Here is a 19,711-nt window from a genome sequence, read left to right as displayed (position 1 = left end):
GGAGCTGCCCAATTCACCACAGGAGTGGCTGCCTGAGTTCAGCATGTGGGCCAGAGCTGGCAAGATGCTGCTATTTGAGATGGTTATATGCTATTTGAGATGGCCAGGAAATAGCTGCTATCCTGCTATTCCTCCCAGGTGGCCCTCCCACAATTGCAGTGCTAATAACCTAACCAATAGGAGTTCCACTTCACCTGGTGATTCAACACTGGATGGCAGGCACCATTTAAATTGACTTGCTCTCTTAAGCCCTCTGAGGGCAGCTCAGAAGAGCACCCAAATCTAATAAAAAACTACAGTACAGGCTTTCACTTTCCCCATCTCTAGCCCTCTTCCAGAGGGCCAGCTGGCCTCTGTATGCGCTCATGTGCTAGCCTTCTGTGCTGGTCTTTCACTGCTCCTGACCTCTTTCTTGGCTCCTGGAGTCCCCCTGTGTCATACTGTGCCCCTAGAATGATGTTTCTAGGAGAACATTCTAGCCAGAGGTTGCTGGAGTCCTCTCTCACTTATCTCACTGAGAGTGGCTGGTACAGAGATCTCTCTAGTATGCCATTGTCAAGGGAAAAAAATCTCTTGATTTATTTATTAGATAGTTTATTGTTAGTTTTTAGGAACACTACTGACTTTTGCATGTTGATTTTGTATCCTGCAACTTGATTCATTTATTAATGCTAACAATTTTTTTGCATGGATTCTTTGTGGCTTTCTACAAATGTGTATAAGATCATATTGTCATCAAACAATGAAAAAGTGCTGAATATCAATAATTATTGAAGAAATGCAAATCAAAACTGCAATATGATATAATCCTGCCACACACGTGTCAGATAGGTTTTTTTCTTTGCATTTTTTGGCCAGGGCTGGGTTTGAACCCACCACCTCCCATATGGGGCCTGCGCCCTACTCCTTTGAGCCACAGGCACTGCCCCGTGTCAGATAGTTTTTATAAAAAAGATAAAATAGTGGCAAGTGTTGGACAAGATGTGGGGAAAAGAGCACAATGTTATAGCAATGCTGAGAATACAGATTAACACAGCTGTTATGGAAAGCTGCCTGGAGTTTCATTAAAAACTACAAATTGAATTGCCATGTTCTTTAGCAATCCTACTTCTTGGTAGTTATCCAAAATATTTAAAATCAGTATTTTTAAGAGATATTGTCACTACTATGTTCATTGCAGCATTATTTACAACATCCAAGTTATGAAATCAATCTTAGTTACCATCAACAGGTTAATGGATAAATAAAGTATAGAATATACACACTAAAAATACTATTCAGGCTTAAGAACGAAGGATAGCCTGTTGTTTGTGTAAAAGTAATAACACCTGGGACTTTTTTTCTTTTTTACATTTTAAAATTTTATTTTGTGGCATAAAATATGATATTTGATACATGTATACCTTACAGAAAGTTCAGATCAGGCTAATCAGCCTTAACCATCTCAAATATTTATCATTTCTTTCTGTTGAAAGCATTTAAAATCCCCTGTTTTAGCTACTTTGAAACACGATACATTATTATTAACTGTAGTCACCATGGTTTGCAATAGAATTCCAGAACGTAATCCTCCTATTTAACTGAGTGTTTATATCCATTGACCAAGGTCTCCTCTTCCCCATCCAGCTCCAACCTCAGCCTCTGGTCCCCACCATTCCACTCTTACTTCTCTGTTTGATATTTTTAGTTTCTACATATATGTGAGGTCCTGTGGCATTTGTCTGTGCCTGTTTTATTTTACTTTCCATGATGTCCTGCTGTGTATATATAACACTTTCTTTTGGTAAGTGAAATAAATCACACATGGGAATAAAATACCCTGTGTTCTCACTTCTCTGTGAATCTAAAAAAGTTGAGACCCATAGAAGTAGAGGGTAAAATGATGGTTACTAGAGGTAGGTGGGGGCTGACTGGGGAGATCAAAGGTTACAAAATTTTTCTTTAATTTTTGATGAGATATTCACACAGAAATATGAGGAGGCACTTAGATAAAAATAACAGATTTAAACATTGATCATGTGTTCAGGTGATCTCACCGTGAGTGCATGGTGAACTCGGATACAGGCAGGAGGTTGGCAGGACTGCAAAGTTGGTGCTCACAATGGTCTTTACACAGGACACTTTCTGTGCCTCATTCATGTTTAGCAGAGATGTGCTTTCAGAACCCTACCACACATCATTTGTTGATGTCTTACCTCAAAACCAGTACTGGAAGATATCAAATAGCATGTAATATTCCTACTTTAAGTTCTCCCATTAGTGCTCAACTCGTGGTGAACTCAACTTGGATGGCAGAGCTGACGGCACTTATATGAGCTTCTCCAGGGGCTGAGGACACAGAGAAAACACTCAGACCTCAGGAGTGGTGTGTGACTCTGGGATGTCTGGAATCAAAGGGAGCTTCTAAAATCTACTGGGGACCCTGTAGAAATGGATAAGAACTTGTGACTTGCTGGCACACTCCTACTTCACAGAGAGCTGGTGATTACAAAGGCTGAAGTCAATGCAAAAGGAGATAATAGGGAAGCAAAAGAGGGTGCCATAGCTGTGTGTGCAGCCCTAACCCAGACCATGCTCAGACACAAACATTTGCAGGACAAGTATCTGCAGGGATACACAGTGGCTGCTATGAAATATCAACACTTAGCCCTTGGTTCTAAGCAAAAAAAGGATGGAAAAATAAGGTTTTACACTTAAGTAACCTTTAGAAATTACAGTATGGCATCTTGGTGGCTTCAGATCATTTTAAACAGATGATATTTAAATTTCTCCAGGAAATTCTTGTTATAATGTAGACAGATTACTTACTGTCTTCAATCAACATTTTTTGGGGAGACTTTTTCAAAGGGATGTTTCAGTTATTTTTGTGTCATCTATAACCTGCCAATAATATAACCCAAGAAATACTATGAAGATGGAACATGGCATGGGGCCAAAGCCCCAGGAACCCTTCAGACAACTTCAGATAAATTGTATCTAGCTACCATCCTCCATTGTATTTAAATACAATGTTATTGTATTTCTATTTCTATTTTTAGGATGACTCATTCAATTGCAACGCTGCTTGATTTTGATTTTCCAACATGGTACATAACAACTTTGATATTAAGGTGACTGTGACATACACTTTGCAGGAATGTGTGTGTATCTACCTATTATACACATCTGTGTTCTGTAAGGCACTGTTGTAACTCAGATATTGCAACGTCCTTACTATCCACAATCTTCTGGAAAAGTTGAGTCAAAAGCATCCTTAAAAATTGATAAGCCTGGTGTTTAACAATGAAAGGCAGGATATCAGGAAGTTGGCTGAGCAGAGACATCAGCTGCCAGATCATCTCCGAAAAAAGAAAAAGATTTATTTATTTATTTATTTACTTATTTATTAATTTTTTACTTCAGATTGATATGTGGGTACAAACGTTTAGTTTTTATTGTAGCATTGCTAAGGTAAAGTTCAAGTTGTGACTGAGCCCTTCACCCACGGGGCTGCCGAGCACCCTCACATTGTGCACTTTAGGTAAGAACTTGCCAATCTCCCTCCCTGCTCCCTTTCCCCTCTCCCTCCTTCTCTTCCTCCTTATTTGAATATACTTGTGTTTTTCTTTCATGTGGGGATGTAGTTTATATATTGGTTTCATATTAGTATTGAGTACATTAGACACTTGCTTTGGAAGGAAAAGTTTTAGATGAAAAAGAAAACAAGCATACAAAAAAGACCATCCCATCCTCACAGATCATATATATTTTCCAGGGGGAAAGTGACAAAACCTACATGAGATTCTGTGGGAAGAAGCTGTGGAGCAGAACAAGAAGGGGCAAGGCAGTGGCAGAGGTCAGGGGCAGAGGGTGGAACCCAGAGAAGGGCAGGGGGCAGCTTCTTCCTCCCTCCCTGGCAGTCAGCAGGCTCCAAAGCCCTTCAATCATCAGGAGCCCAGTTTCTGCAGCTGGTGAACTGTGAGCTTCCTGAGGACAAGGCGGCTGCCGTCCCCCCTCTGGAGGCTGCCCTCTCCGAAGGCTGGAGCCCAGACAGCAGGTGCCACAGCTTCTCTGCCCACTGTGTGCCTTTGTCTTCTCCAAGCTGCTTCAGCCTCTCAGCCTGCATGTTGCCTGTTTCCACAAAAACATATCCCAACACTGGCCAGAATGTGAAAGCTATAGCAGGTGGGTGGGTCCTGAGGACACAGAGAAAACACTCTGCATGACCCCAGAGCCTTGACATTCAGGGTGGGCTTTCTTCTGGGAAGAGGGATAGACATGACTGGAATCTCCTCCACCCAGCCTTTTTCCCCCTCTCCCAGGAGAACTGCTTAAGCTGGGCTCTCAGGAGCTGCCACTGCCCCCCCCATGTTGAACTTCCACAAAGAGTGGGGCTCACATCTTTTCCCATAAAGACTGAGGGGTATCAGACAGCCCCTGGTCACCAGTCCTCTGCAGTACTGCTTGCCCAGCTGTTCGATCAGAGCAGCATTCACCCTACAAAGAGAGACATGAAACCCACCTGTGCAGCATGTGGGTCAGCATGCTTCTCTCTAGCATGGTCAGGGATTCATCTGCAGGACCCTGGGACAGTACCATAGGCCTAGATCCTGTACTACTAGGACTTGATAGAGTTGCTCAAGGGCTTTTCAGGGAGATTTGTAAACTAACCTCAGATGGCCAGAGAGCTCATATAGGTAGAACTAAGAGGAAAGCACAGTGTGGTCCTTCCACAGCCCAGGGGCACCCCTCCCCACAGGAAGGCCCTGCTCACAGGCCGGGGTGTTTGGGAGTATCATGGACAGGGAAGCCCCAGCCCCAGTGCTGTCATGTGGGAGCTCAGCCAGCCTGAGCTCCTAACTGCAGATGCATGAGGGAGATCATGGAGCAGGGGAGAAGAGAGAAGAGTAAAAGTTCTCCTTATAGCCAGACTGTGGATCTCAGATGGCCCTGCCCACACAAGCAGAGGTTCCAGACTCCCTGGAAGTCTGGTGTGAACTTTTCCCTGTGCTGAGATCTAGGTAAAAAATTTCTTGCAAGAAATTTAGACATTTCAGGTGTGAGCAGCTTAATGGAAACCTGTGAGATTCTTTGCAAAGAGGACATCACCCAAGACACATAGTCATCAGACAGGCCAAAGTGAACACTACAGAGAACTCCTGTGAGCTGTAAAGCAGAAACACCAAGTAACTGGGAAAGGAAAACACATCAGGCTAACTGCAGACTTCTCAACACAGACATTACAAGCCAGAAGTGATTTGGGCTTCATCTTCAGTCATTTTAAATAGAACTGTCTACCTGTCAAAAAATCTTTTAGAGAAAGAGTCTCTGTCATTTTGGATAGAGTGCAGTGGCATCATCATAGCTCACTGAAACCTCAAATTCCTATGCTCAAGTGATCCTCCTTCCTTAACCTCCTGAGTAGCTGGGACTACAGGTGCCAACCACAATCAGCTAGTTTTTTAAAATTATTATTTGTAGTAGATATTGGGTCTTATTCTTGCTCAGGCTCCCCTCAAACTCCTGACTTCAAGCAATCCTCTCACTTTGCCCTTCCAGAGTACTAGTATTTTGTATTTTCCAAAACTAAGTTTCATATATGAAGTAAAATTCTTTATACAGACAATGATGAATTTTTCCAAACTAGACCTGCCATGCAGCTTAAAACAATAACACAAGAGGTTAGACAAAGCAATAAGGTACTACCCACCAGGATTAACAGAACAGCAACCTACATAGCAATTCTATCAATCAATGTGAACTGATTGAATGTCTCACTAGAGATTCAGGCTGACTGAATGGATAAAAAATATAACCTAAGTATCTTCCATCTCTAGGAAACACATCTAACCAAGAAGGACTTATATAGACTCAAGGTGAAGGGATGGAAAAAAAATTTTCTATGACAATGGGGAGCAGGCTCAGTGGTTAGGGTGCTGGCCACATATACAGGGCTGGCTAAACAACAATGACAACTGCAATAACAACAAAAAAATAGCTGGGCATTGTGGTGGGTGCCTGTAGTCCCAGCTACTTGGGAGGCTGAGGCAAGAGAATTGCTTAAACCCAAGAGTTTGAGGTTGCTGTAAACTGTGATACTATGGCACTCTACTGAGGGTGACATGGTGAGACTCCATCTTAAAAAAAAAAAAAAAAGAAAAGAAAATGGGTAACAAAAGAAAGCATTTTCATATAAGATAAAATTTGTTTTAAATCAACAATAATAAAGACAGACAAAAAACGGTCATTATATTATAGTAAAGGGAGCAATTCAATAAAAAGACATACCAATCCTAGATATCTCTGCACCTAACACAGATGCATCCATCTTTATAAAGCAAACCCTACCAGATAATGCAAAGAGATAAAGAGTGGCATTGCAATTGTTGGGGACTTCTACACCCCACAAAGAAAGTGGATAGATCATCCAAGCTGAAAATATATAAAGAAACATGACTTAAATGGGACTCTAGAGTAAATGTACTAACAGGCATTTACATAACATTTTAGCACATAACTACTAAATATAGATTTTTCTCATCAGCATATGGCACATTCTCCAAGACTAATTACATCTTACACAACAAAACATGTCTCAACAAATTTAAAAAAAAAAAGAAAAGAAAAGAAATCATGCCATGTGTCTTCTCACACCACCATGGACTAAAACTAGAAATCAACTCCAAGAGATACACTCAATTCTCCACAAAGTCCTGGAGATTAAACAATCTGCTACTGGAAGATGATTGTATCAACAATTAAATTTAGGCAAAAATCAAAAGATTCCTCAAAACGAAGGACAAATAGGACCCAAACTACCAAAATCTATGGGATTCAGCAAATGCAGTCCTAAGGGGGAAAATTCATAGCCTTCAATGCCTTGAAGAAAAAGGCAGAAAGAGTCCAAAAGACCACCAATTAATTACCTAATGACAGATCTCAAGGAACTAGAACAAGCCAAAACCAGCAGAAGAAAAGAAATGACTAAGATCGGAGTCAAGCTAAAGGAAGTGGAAAGGAGAATAACAACAACACAGAGGATCAATGAAACAAAAATTTGGATCTTTGAAAAAATGAACAAAATTGACAGACTGCTTGTTAGATTAACCAGGAATAGTAGAGAAGGAACCCACATAAGCTCAATCGGTAATGGAATAAGAGATATTACCACCAAAATACAAAATAGTATTTGTGAATAGTATGAAAATGTCTACACACATAAACTCAAAAACATAAAGGAAATGGACACATTCCTGGAAACACACAACCTCTCAAGACTCAGTCAGGATCAAATAGAATTTCTGGACAGACCAACAATGAGAAACAAGATAGAAGCAGTATAAAAAAATCCTGCAAATAAAAAGCCCAGACTAGATGGATTCACAGATGAATTTTACTAGATGATCTACAAAGAAGAGCTCATATCCACACTGCAGAAATTATACCATGATATTGAGAAGGAGGGAAACTTACACAACTCATTCCATGAAGCCAGTGTCCCCTTGATACTAAGCCTGGAAAGGACAAAAGAAAATTATGGACCAATATCCTTCATGAATATAGCTGCAAAAATTCTCAATAAAAATAGTAGCAAACTGAATTCAACAACATCAAAAATGGCTCGATACATGGAAATCAATAAATGTGATTTCACCACATAAAAAGAAGGGAGAAAAGAAATTACAGATGACACAGACAAATGGAAGAACATATGCTTAAGGAATCAACACTGTTTAATTGTCCATACTACCCAAAGAGATTTACAGGTTCAATGTAATCTCCATCAAAATACCAATGTCATATTTCATAGGCCTAGAAAATGAATTATTCCATGCTTCATTTTGAAGCAGAAAAGGGCTTGAAGAGCCAAAATAATCTTAAGCCAACAGAATAAATTTGGAGGCATAACATTGTTGGACTTCAAAATATACTATAAGGCTACAGTAACCAAAACAGCATGGTACTGACACACAAATGGAGACATAGACCTATGCAACAGAGCACAGAGCCCACATATAAAACCATTTAAATACAAACAACTGCCCTTGGACAAAGCAGACAATAATATACACTATAGAAAAGAATCCATATTCAATAAACAGTGCTGGAAAAATTGGGCGACCATGTGCAGAAGAATGAAGGAAGACCCCTATCTCTTACCAGTCACAAAATTAATTCAAGATGGACAAAATATTTAAATGTAAGGGATGAAATCATAAATATTTTATAGACACAAATGTAGGAAAAACTGTTCTGAATATTCTAGGCAAAGAATTTATAATTAAGACCCCAAAGCAATTACAGTGACAACAAAAATAAGTAAATTGGACTTCATTAAGTTAAATTTAAAAATCTTGTACACAAGTAAGGAAATGATCAACAGAGAAACCTGTCAACCTACAGAATGGGAGAAAATATTTGCAAGCTATATGTTTAATAAAGAGCTGATAATCAAAATCTACAAATAACTCAAGCAGGTAAGCAAGATAAAAACCAGACAATCCCATTAAAAAGTGGCAAAAGACATGAAAAGAAGCTTTTCAAAAGATGAGATAGAAAAATTGTCAATAAAAATATGAAAAATGTTCAACGTCACTAATCATCAAGAAAACACAAAGTAAAACAGTAGAGATATCACCTTACCCCAGTTAGAATGGCTTTTATTAAAAAGTCCAAAAACAATAGATGCTGGCCTGGATGCAGAGAGAAAGGGTGCTTAGAGAGAGAAATGTTGGTGGAACTGCAAATTAGCACAACCTCTGTGGAAAACCATGTGGAGATTCCTCAGAAAACTAAAAGTAGACCTACCATCTGATCTAGCAATCCCACTATTGGGCTTTTACCCAAAGGAAAAGGAGATTTTTCATCAAAAAGACACCTGAACATTCCCAGCACATTTCACAACTGCAAAGATGTGGAATCAATGGAAGTGCTTGTAAATTCACCAGTGAATTATCAAAACATGCTCTTCATGCAATCCATGGGTTCTGAACTAGATATTTTCTGTAGATTTTTCCTTAAGTTGAATTTGTATGTAAGTTGGGACATGTACATTTGCCTTTCTCCTATAAAAGCCTCCCTTCATAAGTGTGAGTTGTATGCAAGAGGGATGTTGTAACTTAGGGACTGCTCACATGTATACTATGGAATACCACTCAGCCCTGAAACAGGATGAATTAAGGCATTTTGCAATAATTTGTATGGGACTAGAAACCAATATCCTAAGTGAAGTATCTAAGCTTAATGGAAACACAAATACTACATGTACTCACTATTAAACTGGAATTATTTGATGAGCACACACATGTACAGAGGGAAGTAAAACTCAGTGGAAATAAAACAGGGGGGACCAGGGAGGAGGGATGGTAAAAACCTACCTAACACGAACAATGGACACTTTATGGGTGATGGAAACACTTACAGCCATGACCCAAGTATAACAAAATTGATGCATGTAACTAAAAACAGTTTTTCTCCCATAATGTTATGAAATAAATAAACATTTTGGAGATTAGGGAGCTTCCATGTCCAAAGATACCCCATAAACACTGATGGCACTATAGGCACTTGCATGTCCCTCTACAATTTGGTAACTGGAAGGCCCAGCATTTCAGACACTATCCTCTGACCGATTACATGTCAATGTGAGAGATATTGGAGGGATTGTGTAGCACACTCAGTCCTGTCACCAGAAGCTAAGGCTTCCTCTTCACTCTGTCTTCCTAAATAGCCTCTCTAGGATCTTTAGTCAGGAGATTTTGTCTAGGTCCTTCAAAAATGAAACTTATTGTTTATGGACAAGTGAGAAAAATGTGATTCTATTCTGCTTTAAGCATCACCACTTGGTGTGTTCATCCGGGAAAGAATAAGAGCATCTCTTGGCAGATGATGGCAAACTTAATGTGCGTCCACACGAGGTCTCCACCCCATCCTGTTGGCATTACTGACTCCCTTCAATCACAACTGGTAGTGAGTTTTCTCTTACATGTGTGTTCATCATATTCTGAGAGGGGCACATGTAAACAGGCTCTCAGGCACAGTTTAGCTAATTTATTTAAAAAGTGAACCAATACGTTTCAGTAAATATAAAAAAATTGTATTACTTGAAACAAGCTATTGCACTGAGTGAACAAACTAAGAAAATAAGCATGTCATTAACTCTAGAAAATGAATAGTCAAGGCTGTGATGTCATGGAGAGAGAATTATCTGCTGCTTTGAGTCGCTCCTGTGATGGTCACACTTTTCCATGATAAAGAAGAGCAGTCACGCTGTCCACATCACTGCTCTGTGCAGAAGGACAGCTGTACTGCTGCCACACACAGCTTGTCCAACAGGTCCTGCTGGTGGCAGCTGCTCCACACTGTGGCTCTCTCCACCTCTACCCCAACTGTGGTGACGGCTCCTTCACAGAGCAGCCTCTTTCAAGCCTTCATGGGAGATCCTCAGGCTGATTTCTGTTTGGCTCTCTTTACTCCAGACTCTGTCAACATCGGGTCTTTGAATAAGATGAGATTTTTCTTAGATAGACACTGGTGCACTTGCCCAAGTCCTTGCACTCTCAGCCAACAGTCATCACATCCTGCTCTACCCAGGAGGACAACTGCCTTCTTTGTCATAAGGTCTAAATTCCTTCCCATGTGCCAAGTGTTCATCCTCCAGTGGTCACCCGAAGGGACCCTACAGCTTCCTGCACCAGGATATGTGCTCACCAATAGCTGAGCTGGGCAGAGTTCATGTGCTGTACATAAATAAAACCTGTTATTATTCTGTCATAATGTTAAACAAAAAGTCCTGGAAACAGCTAAAACAAACAAAATAATTCTTGGGAGCAGTAGTGGTCACGTTTGCCTTGATGGCTCTGTCCCTTCTTCCTCACTCCACAAATCACAATGTGTGTTACCCCTTTACTGTCTGGTTCTGGGCATCTCGGAGCCAGGACCATGGAGGACAGCAGAGCCTCTCACACAGTTCACAGTTCCCTACTTGAAATGAGCGCACACCTGGGTCTCCAGGTAGACAAGGAAGTTACACAGGAACGGAAATCTCTTTGTCGATGAATGATGTGCCTCATTTTCCACAGGGATCTCCCATGATGGAACACTAAATTTTGGAAGAAACTCTTTGAGAATCCCACATGTCTTAGACACAAATCCATGTTCAACAGGTAAAACTGTCTTTGACAATGATGAGTGTGAAAGTAAAATCAAGGAATTTGCTCTTCACAGGAAGCAGGGAGAATACCGGAGAGGGCAGTCAGGAGGAGCAGAGGGATGAGGGAAGGAAGATCAAGACAAATGACCATCAGGGGCAGGCACTTGATCAGGAGGGACTCAACTGCAGGTGTGGAGTCATCACACTGCAGCCACAGGACACCACTCTCAAGGCCTTGGATGCCACCCACAGCTCACAGCTCACTGAGGTTTGTCTTCAGGTCACCTGATGTCATAGATGGTGCCAGTGACTCTGAGAGTCTGCGTGGACACATCCCACTTTGGCCAAACCATCTTGTTCTCTACTAATACTGGCCACTTTCATTTCCAAAGTGAGTCAATTCACAAGTGACAGCAGGAAGGTCCCAGCACTGGAGGGTGAGAAAGTCCCATGAGCCCTTCCCTGGCCCCCAAGAAGCCACAGCCTGCACCACACCTGATGTGCAGGCAAAGGGCCTGAGCTCCAAGGTTTAAACCACAGAGACCACAGCCCCCATTTTCAGAAGGAAGAAGAAGTCAGACTCATTGTCCCCTGCTGTGGGTGGCCCTGTGGTCACACTTTCCCTTCTCTAATGTCCCCACCCCCTGGATTCTACTGACAGTTGATCACTTCACAGCCAGGTTTGCTCTGTGTTGCTCCCTGGAGAGTGACTCAGACCTGAGCACTGTGAGTCATTGTCCCTGGTCACTTGGCCTCCTTAGATATGTGGTTATTGCAAATGTCTTCTCCCGTGTTAGATGAAGTGGAACTAAGTCCCAGACACTGCCCAGGCCTGCGGGACTGTCCTTACCAGCCTCAAAAGGAGAGTTAATGTCCACCAGTGGGGGAACCTTTCCTTTGTTGACATGAGGATCCCAATTGGGGGCATCAGACAAGGCATCAGGTGTGAGGGAACTTATTGTGCCCTAGTGGAGTGATCCTCCATGAACCAGAACTTCTTTTTTTTTTGAGATAGAGTTTCACCCTGAGGAGAGTGCCTTGTCATCACAGCTCACAGCTCACAATCGCTTAACCTTCAACTCTTGGGCTTAAGCGATTCTCTTGCCTCCACCTCCCAAGTAGCTGGGAATATAGGCACCTGCCACAATGTCCAGCTATTTTTTGGTTGTAGGTGTCATTGTTCTTTGGCAGGCCTGGGCTGGATTCAAACCTGCCAGCTTTGATATATGTGGCTGGTGCCCTACCCTCTGAGCTACAGGCAGTGAGCCAGGAACCAGGACTTCTAATCAATCAGCCTCAGATTCTGGCAGTAAGAAGACACATTTCTCAAGTTGTCATCATGGATGTGGAGATAGGAACTAATCTCACTTCTCCCCTTAATTTCCAGACCCAGGTGCCCCAGCACTCTATAGTGCCTGCTGTCCTGGACCACATGCAGTGTCCTTCATGACCAAGGAATCCCTGCCATGGCCCCAGTTTAGGGACTCTGTTGTCTCCTAGAAGATAGTGTGATAAATGTGTGGGTCAGACTCACTCAGAACTGTGTGCAGAGACTTGAATCAGCCCTTTGTTTTTTTATCTGCTTCTGAGATAATCTGAAAGACATGGGAGGACTGCACCCTGTTCTCTGATCCCCATGTAGGCACCTCCTATCCTTCCACAACAAGCGGATTCCTGGTCTCGCCCCACACCCTGCATGGGCTCCTGTCAGAGGTGCAGACATGAGATCCTGGGCAGGGCTCTGGCAGAAGCCCCGTGACAGGGAAAGCAAACTCACATTAGAACACTGCTCACTTCTGGTTTGAACAAATTCCTGCCTCTCAAGAGTGGCCATGGTCTGAAGTAATCAACTTCATACCATGGGGACAGCAGGTGTCCCTGCAGGATGAGGGTTTGTTCAGAAATTGATGTGACGTGTGCTCAGCTCAGCCACTTAGCAGGAGCTGCTTCTTCATGAGAGGCTGTACAAGGTCCAAATCCCTCGATAGTTTTCCCATGAGGGTGAGTCCTCACCTGCCCCACCTTGAAGCTGTTGTGAAAACTTTGAGCCAGACCGCCTTGGTGCTCTGGGAAGCAATTCTGTGCTTCTGGGGACCTCTGCCCTGTTCTCAGCAGACACCTCAATCTGGAGGCATAAACGTTTCCATCCTCATTTATGGCATGTGGCAGCCTGAAGTTCAACATCCGTAACAAACACTAGTGGGGCTGCTTATGTGTTTGTGGGGTGTGGATGAGAGCTGAGGCTGTGAGCTTGGTGTCTGGACACTGAACAGTCTGGGTCTGTCTACTCTTGCTCTAGAGTGCTGACTACTACAGCTCATGAGGTCCTACAATTACTTTATCCTTCTTGCTGGCTACAAGGAGTGTTCAGTTCTGTGTGCTGTGCTGCACTGTTGAGTCCTGCAGAGCATCTGTATAGATTTGGCCGAATTATGCAGAAATGTTGATAATTAGTTGATGTTTATGGACATGAGTAACTGTAGATGAATATCTGCCTTTTGTGGAGTTTACAGTGTTTTACTAATTCACAAAGTTCCCAATTAAGAGACTTCACAAATAAGCACAGAATCCAGCAAATCCCCAGAGGACACTGATTAACGGAGAGGAATCCCGCACCCTGCAGGAAACCAGGCTGAGCCCCGCCTTCCTGCACCTGCCCTGGGTGACTCCGTGCCTGTGTCACAGGCGCCCCCTAGTGGCCTCGCTCTGCAGGACGTTCGTGTCTAGGTTCTCACTGCAGTCCCCTCCCTGTGTCCCTGGAGCAGTAATACATGGCGGTGTCCTCTGCCTTCAGTTTGTTCCACCGCAGGGAAGCCGTGCTGATGGAGTTATCTGTGGAGATGGCGACGTGGCCTTGGAAGGCTGGGCTGTAGTTTGTATCAGAATCACCAGGATAGATTCTCCCCATCCACTCCAGGCCCTTCCCAGGCCTCTGGTGCACCCAGTGCATCCAGTAGCTTGTGAAGCTGTGCCTTGCAGGAGATCGTCAGAGACTCCCCAGGCGTCTCACCTCTGCCCCTGACTGCACCAGCTGCACCTGGGAACAGACGCCTGTGTGGGAGAAGCAGGTCTGAGATCAGGGCCCCTCCTGGCCACCCCTCTTGTGACTCCAGATCCTGAGCCAGGACTGACCTGGGAGAACAGCCAGGAGGAGGGTGAGGACGACAGCAGACCCCCACCCTGGAGCACAGAAAGGGCTGTACTGAGGATCCAGCAGGCTGTGCAGGAGGAGCACTCTCCAGGGAGTTTAAACTGGGTGTCCCTCACTGGAGTGCATATTAACTCCCCGCCCCACAGTGGAGGCTCCCCAGGGTTCACAACCCAGCACCCCAAAGGCACCTCCTAGACTGATGTGCACCTCCTAGCAGGTGCACGAAGGTCCCAATAATCCCTCTCAGCCTCCCACACATTCTGCTCCAGGTACACACAGGACTCAGGCCAGGGCTCCTTCCTGCCCACCCTTGTCTGTGATCCTGTGGGAGAAGTTGTTGGAATATAACTAGACTCACATGATAAAGAAAGAAAAGCAAAACTAACAAACAAACAGGAGTAGAGCCTGGGGAGACTGTGAAGTGAGGATTTCATGCAGAGGCGCCTGCTTACATGAACTGTCACTAGGACTCGGCATCACCACCTGCCCTTTGCACACATGTGTGAACATGGTCTGGGCACCCAGCTGCGGCAGAGGATGATTGCCACAGCCCTTCAGCAATCCTCATCTTATGTAATTTGCCAGACCTTTACTAATGACATTCAGGGCAAGTTTCTAAAAGCCATTTTGCCTTCTGCATTTCCACATTCCTACAAACACAGTAAGTAGGGAACATGTGGTCAGGTCTGTCAGTGTCAACAGCCTTGAGGGGAACACACTGCTCCACCCATGACAAGTAGTGCTATTTTCTGACACGTGTGTCAACCCCACTGATGTCTTCTTCAGCCATTGGTTTCTCCATAAACCATTGAATTGTATCCACCTTGTTGGCGCGAGGGGCTTGCTTCTCCCCTGTGTCTGTTCCATGCACTTTTGGGTCATTCTCATTTCCTCAGTGTCTCTAAGGACCAAAGGGGATCTGAGGAAAAACAGCATTGTACATATCCAAAGTGTTTTGCACAATTAGGGGCCTGCTGTGCAGAACCAAAAGGACCCCCTTCATCGCAGGACTTTCCACATCCTGGGAAAGGTGCATTTTATGTGGTGAACATCCTCACCTTCATAAGGTCAGAGTATCAGGCTTTGGGTAATGAGCCAGTGTCTTCATCCGGACAGTCCACTCTGCCTTTCAAAGAAAGTGATTTCCCTCAAATGACAAGCAGACTGTCCTCTGCTATGGAGGTTCCTTATCCCATCAGAAACAGTCTGCTGTGCTTTAGGATCACCTGCTGCCATGTGTGACTGTCCTGTTGTAAGATGTGGGTCCAGCATCCACCCAAAATGGCATAAATCATGACACAATGTGATAGACCTCTCTCCTGCTACTGCCTGGATTTAGTAGTTTAAAGGGTTTTCCTCTCCACCATACAATGGGACCACCTTCATTGACACTGTGGTTTGTGTTTTCAGGAAAAAAGTGTTCATATTGGGGAGGAGGAGACAAGATGGCTGACTGAAACAGGCTTTCCACAGAGGCTCCCATCCAGAAGGGAAGTTAAAGGAGAAAAACTTAGCAAGTAACCTGGTGGATTTGAGCTGCACCCAAAGAGAAGGTTGAAGAATGCACATCAACCCCACTGAGGTGAGCTGCGACCACAAGGATACAAACAAAAGGTACAATATCCATCACCAAATGGATGGGAGACTGGCTCGGAGTGCCCCACAAACAAACAGGCAGAATTCAAAGGTCCTCCCACTCCACTCCACTGGAGAGACCCTCTAAAAACTGGACATACCTCTCCTACTAGGGTGCCATGGCGTTCTCCTGCCAGGCATAAAACTGTATAAAACTGTGTATATTCTCTGCCTGCAACTCTGAGCTCCCAGAGCTCCCCTCTGCTCTCACTCTGAGATCTGGAGGCCTGTCCCCCAGGAGTTCAGATTCCTGGGTGATTCCTCGAGGGGTGTGGACAGTGCCTCGACTGCGGCTGGTTGGTGCTGACTCTGGGGCACGGGAGCAAGGAGAGGATGGTCGGCTGAGAGGGAGCCCCACCAGAGCGGCATTTCCCTGAGGCACAAAGCAGCAGCCTAAGCAGCAGCCTTCTTTTGGCAGCAAAATGGCCAGGCATAAAACTGTGCGGAACTGTACATATTCTTTACCTGCAACTCTGGGCTCCCAGCACTCCCCTCCACTCTCACTCTGTGGCCTGGAGGCCTGTCCCCCACGAGTTCAGATTCTTGGGTGATTTCTTGAGGGGTATGGACAATGCTGAAACTGCAGCTGGTCAGCACTGACTCTGGGGCACGGGAGCAAGGAGGGGACCGCACCAGAGCAGCAGTTCCCTGAGGCACGGAGCAGCAACCATCTTTTGGCAGTGGTATGGCTGGGCATAGAACTGTGTAGAACTATATGTGTTCTCTGCCTGCAACTCTGAGCTCCCAGCGCTCCCCTCCACTCTCACTCTGGGGTCTGGAGACCTGTGTGGATGGTGCCTAAACTGCAGCTTGTCAGTGCTGACTCTGGGGCACGGGAGTGAGGAGAGGATGGTCGGCTGGGGAGGGGGAGCCTGCACCAGAGCAGCAGTTTCCTGAGGCTCGAAGCAGCAGCCGTCTTCTCCCGGCTATTCTGAAGCCACACCCCCATCTCCCTGGGCAACCAAAGGAGACCAGCAACCACCTGTGAGTAAAGGATTTGCCTGAGGTGGTACCGACTCACAGTCCCAGGAAGTTCCCAGGGCGGGGCTGACCCAGAGGACCACTTTACTGAGCCTAAGACACACCTGGCCCTCAGGGGATTGTCAGCCTATAGACAAAGGAAGGCTGCAGGATAGAACTGACAGGTAACCAAAAACAAACCTGCGGGAGCAAAGATAGGGCTTTGGCATTTAGAACAGCTACTCTTCTGCAGGAGAACTTAGCAGGAACAGACAAAATCCCGCAAAGTTGTTCTGTTCTGTTCTGTTCTGTTCTGCTCTGTCAGTAACATCAATCAGGGGTGGGGCTGGACCTGAATGAACACCCCCAAACCTTCATCAAGCACCCAAGGCTGTCAGGCCTCACCTCCTCCCGCTAGATAGAGGCAGAGCTCAGAGGCCTGGCAGATCTCCTTGTGATTAAGGCAGGTGCAACCCCCTGGAGTATCTGTTCACTACAGGCAACTGGGTCAGCCAACTGCAGGGCTATCAGTGACTGGGTGTGACAGAGGTTCATGGTGGGGAAGGAGGCATCAACCTTCCCAGACTGATCTATTGGCTGGGTGGCTCCTCCTGACTCCACGCAGCACTGGAGCAAGCCATATCAGAGTAGTCACCAGACCCCTGTGATCCAGTTCCCAGAGACCTCTTAAACTCTCCCACCTGAGACAGGTGCTGACTGAGACAATTGATTTGGACCTTTGAACTGAGCCAATCACCTGAGCACTATTCAGGTGGTGCCCTGGGTGTGTGGTTGTAGGAAGGTTTGATTTTCCTTTTCCAATAGTTGCCTGCGGTGGGTAGGGCAACTTAATTGCTGGTATTTCTCCACAGCTGAGACTTCAACTCAGAGTAACTGTTTCACCAGGGTTGAACAGAAACCAGCTGAAAACAAGACAGAACCACTTACCCCACCACAACAAACAGGGCCCCAGTTTATCAGGCCACAGCACTGTATGGGTCCTCGACAAAGCTCCAGGGGAAAAATCAAAGGGAGTAAAACAATCATGGGGCAGAATCACCAGAAAAACTCTAGTAACATGAATAACCAGAATAGATCAACCCCCCCAAGGAAAGATATGGCAGATGTAATTGAAGATCCCATTCATAAACAACTGGCTGAGATGTCAGAAATTGAATTCAGAATTTGGATTGAAAACAAGATTAATAAAGTGGAGGAAAATTTGGAATTAGAACTTCAAGCAGCAATTCAAAAGTCGGAATTAGGAATTCGAGGAGAAACTCAAAAGTTGGCTCAAGAATTTAACAAATTTAAAGACAAAACCACCAAAGACTTAGACACACTGAAGCAAGAATCTGCAGCCCTCAAAGATCTTAAAAATACAGTAGAATCCCTCCGTAACAGAGTGTATCAAGCAGAAGAAAGGATTTCTGACATTGAAGACAAAGTCTTTTGAACTCTCCCAAACTCTCAAAGCGGAAGAGAAATGGAGAGCAAAAACAGATCGTTCTTTCAGAGAGCTCTGGGACAATTTGAAGAAGGCTAATATCCTACTCATTGGAATCCTTGAAACTGATGAAGTGGCCTCCATGGGCACAGAGGCCCTTCTGCATGAAATTATGAAAGAGAATTTTCAGGACATGCCTAGAGATTCTGAAATTCAGATGGCAGACAGCTTCAGAACCCCAGCATGACTCAATCCCAATAAGACATCCCCCAGGCATATCATAATTAACTTCACTAAAGTTAATATGAAGTAGAAAATCCTCAAAGCTGCCAGGAGAAAGAAAACCATTACCTACAAAGGGAAGAATATTAGAATGACTGCAGATCTCTCTGCTGAAACTTCAAGCCAGAAGAGGGTGGTCATCGACTTTTAATCTCCTAAAGCAAAATAACTTTCAAACCAGATCCTGTATCCAGCTAAACTGAGTTTCATTTATGATGGAGAAATTAAATAATTTAATGACATTCATATGTTGAAGACATTTGCCATAATGAAATGAGTCTTCAGGATATTGTTAGACCTATCCTCCATAATGACCAACCCAATCCTCTAACACAAAAGTAAACTCACTCAAAAACTCTTGATCAAACTCCAACTTCCACACTGGTGAAAGGATTAAAAATGTCCACTGGACTTTTGAAAAACTCGACACCCAAAATTTTACCTGACTTATCAATATTCTCCATTAATGTGAACAGCTTAAACTGTCCTCTAAAGAGGCTTAGTTTAGCTGACTGGATACAAAAACTCAGGCCAGATATTTGTTGCATACAACAGTAACATCTTACCATAAAAGACAAATATAGAGTCAGGGTGAAAGGATGGTCATCCATATTTCAGGCAAACGGTAATCAGAAAAAAGGAGGTGTTGCAATTCTATTTGCAGATGCAATAGGCTTTAAACCAACAAAAGTAAGGTAGGATAAGAACGGTCACTTCATATTTGTTAAGGGTAATACACAATATGATGATATTTCAATTATTAATATCTATGCACCCAACCAGAATGTACCTCACTTTGTAAGAGAAACTCTAACAGACATGAGCAACTTGATTTCCTCCAGCTCCATAATAGTTGGAGATTTCAACACTCCTTTGGCAGTGTTGGATCGATCCTCCAATAAGAACCTGAGCAAAGAAATTTTAGATTTAAACCTAACCATCCAACATTTGGATTTAGCAGACATCTACAGAACATTTCATCCCAAAAAAACTGAATACACATACTTCTCCTCAGCCACGGAACTTACTCCAAAATCTATCACATCTTAGGTCACAAGTCTAACCTCAGTAAATTTAAAGGAATAGAAATTATTCCTTGCATCTT

General features: G+C 44.0%; 1 pseudogene across 1 annotated transcript in view; it reads right to left on the bottom strand.

Moving 5' to 3' along the window:
* Positions 1-3,919: 3,919 nt before the first annotated feature.
* LOC128573449 (uncharacterized) overlaps positions 3,920-19,711 on the bottom strand; it is a 34,037-nt pseudogene continuing 18,245 nt past the window's right edge. The window contains exons 3-7 of the transcript XR_008376475.1: positions 14,264-14,349; positions 13,887-14,182; positions 5,278-5,309; positions 4,379-4,476; positions 3,920-4,110 (exon numbers count right to left, since the gene is read on the bottom strand). The product of XR_008376475.1 is annotated as an uncharacterized LOC128573449 (transcript). The remainder of the gene's footprint in view (positions 4,111-4,378; positions 4,477-5,277; positions 5,310-13,886; positions 14,183-14,263; positions 14,350-19,711) is intronic.

The sequence above is a fragment of the Nycticebus coucang genome, chromosome 21, assembly GCF_027406575.1.
Source record: "Nycticebus coucang isolate mNycCou1 chromosome 21, mNycCou1.pri, whole genome shotgun sequence".
Taxonomy (NCBI): domain Eukaryota; kingdom Metazoa; phylum Chordata; class Mammalia; order Primates; family Lorisidae; genus Nycticebus; species Nycticebus coucang.
Note: the sequence above shows the minus strand (reverse complement) of the source record. Positions and strands in the feature narration are given on the sequence as shown.